The sequence below is a fragment of the Dipodomys spectabilis genome, unplaced genomic scaffold, assembly GCF_019054845.1.
Source record: "Dipodomys spectabilis isolate Male_0828 unplaced genomic scaffold, ASM1905484v1 ptg000014l, whole genome shotgun sequence".
In the NCBI taxonomy this organism is placed as follows: domain Eukaryota; kingdom Metazoa; phylum Chordata; class Mammalia; order Rodentia; family Heteromyidae; genus Dipodomys; species Dipodomys spectabilis.
The window spans coordinates 1603456-1605871 of NW_024870691.1; the positions used below are offsets into that span (position 1 = coordinate 1603456).

Below are 2416 nucleotides of genomic sequence, written 5' to 3' on the forward strand. Positions count from 1 at the left end.
GAGTAGTCCAAAACACAATTTTGTTGGTTAGTATTTCCAAATCCCCCAAATGACTTTGCAATAGATATATATATGGTAATAACAAAATTTGAGCAATTCGTTCTCCCTTTTTAAAGGAAATATCTGCAGAAGCTGACATTAAAATTTTTATTTCCCCAATATAGACAGCATCAATAATTCCTAAATGTACTAAAACTCCTTTTGTATTAAGACTGTATCTACCGGTCAATAGGTCAAATGTTCCTTCAGGTAAAGGCCCATAAATTCCGGTAAGAATTTTTTGTGTCTTATCACCACCTTTCAAAATAAAATCTTTTAAGGCTGGTATGTCCACTGCGGCGCTGTGGGCTGTGGCAGGGACGAGGGAAAAGATGGATGGCTGCCCTCGGTTATTAATCCTGGTCCCTGGGGCTACCCCGATGGAGAGTTTCCCTGGGTTTGATTCCACCACATAAGAAAAAAAGAAAAAAGCCAGAAGTGGAGCTATGGCTCAAGTGGTAGAGCACTAGCCTTAACCTGAAGAGCTAAGGGACAACACCCAGGCCCAAAGTTCAGGCCCCACGACCAGACCAAAAAAAAAAATACGGAATAAAATGTTTGCAGTAGATGTAGGTGATTTATAACCTTAGACAATCTATTTAAATCTGTTCAAAATTCTCCCTTACCCAAACCTGCCCTCTTTGAACAGCTTTTCCCAAGACTGCCCTTCATTAATTGCTTAAAATTTTGTGAGGTCATATACATACTTTCTAGAGATTGCTGTTTGGTTGTGATTTTTGTGTGTTTTTGTTTGTAGTTGTGATTTTAACTGAATTTCAAAAGGTTGTGCAAGTGTGTTACAATTAAATATGTCCATCTAATTGTCCAATGCTCCTGGATCAGAGTCTCTCATTCTATCATTCTCAACCAACCTTTTTTCCAAGATTTATTTCAGATTTACCACTTACTTATTACATGTGTACATTGAGTATTCTAGCTGTACTTGCCCCTTGTTCCATTTTTCATTCATTCTATGTCTTTACTATTATTCCTTTCTGGTTTCAACTTCGTGATAGTCATTCTGTTAAACTATCTGTTAATACTTTGAAAGGTTTATATACATTCCATAGAGTTTCAATCCTGCATATACTTGAACTTATGTCAGCATATACTTCCATAATTCATGCATCTGTAATAACAATTTGCAAGACTGGGGACGTGAAGCACCTAAACATCATTTTATTCTCATCTTTTTGGAGATTTGAAGCTGCAGAAGTTTAGAAATAGCTCTTAAGAAAGGCTTACTTTGAATCCATTAGCTCCACAAAGCTAACTCAGTTGATAAATAAGTACTTGAAAAGCCATCACCTTTGGACTTAGCTGTAAAGGTTTCAAAGTATGATCAAATTTAAAATGAAAATGACAAAATAGTTATTGACAAAAAATTGAAAATGTGAACAATCGACCATACAATATAAGTTTTTTCCACTATGCACAGAATTTTAGAGAAATAAGATCAATAGCATTTTTAGGAACAATAAGGGTTCCTTGTTACAAATAGGCAACCATGGATATATGCCTGTATAAATATTGTATCATTACGTACTTAAATTTAGAGGATACTACATGCTTCAGCAGCAGGTCTACCCAAATTACAACAATACAGAGATTAAAATGGTACTTGCACAAGGATGGTATGAAAATTTGTAAAGTAGTCCATATTTTTCATTCTTCAAATGCAAGAAATGAAAAACAGTTATTAAAAAGTTGATTACAAAAATACAAGTGTAACAATACATGTAATTCATAGAATTAAAGGTTAGTTTGACATCAGTATATTAAATCTTCACCTTAGAAAGGCCCTTACATAGCATAAACTTTATAAAACTTGAAATTAGATAACATTGTCATTTTATCCCAAAGAAATAAAATTTAAACCATGGTCATAGGGGATTCCCGGAAGATGGTGGAGGAGAAGCTGTAGGCTAAACAAGCTCTCGCATAGAAAGCAGTTTTAGAGTTCCAGTGAACAGTCCTAAGCCAGAGAATCACACCAAGTGTGCCATCACTATACACAGAGTTAGGACAGAGAGGGAAAATCCAGGCAAGGAGACAGATCTGAGCACTTGCCAGCAGCCTCGGTAGCAGCGTTGGCCATAGCCGCCATGCTGTAACACAGAGAATGCAGGACAAAGGAGCCAGACACGGTGGACAAGCAGATTCTACTCAACACCAGCAAGAACTGACAAGGAGCAGACATCTTCATCTTGCAGTTCGCAGACCAGAGACCACCCAGGAACCAAGACTCGGCAGGAATAGAAGCCAAATGTCCTCACTCCTTCTCAGAGAGCAGAGGAGAGAAGGCCACCCCTCCCCCCCAACTACCGGACATCTCCATCTTGGGTACTGACAAAGCTCGATGGAGCTGCTAGCTCCA

General features: G+C 37.8%; 1 pseudogene; it reads left to right on the forward strand.

The window, feature by feature from the left end:
* Positions 1-1605: 1605 nt before the first annotated feature.
* On the forward strand, positions 1606-1705 carry LOC122095342 (annotated as a pseudogene).
* The last annotated feature ends 711 nt before the right edge of the window (positions 1706-2416 follow it).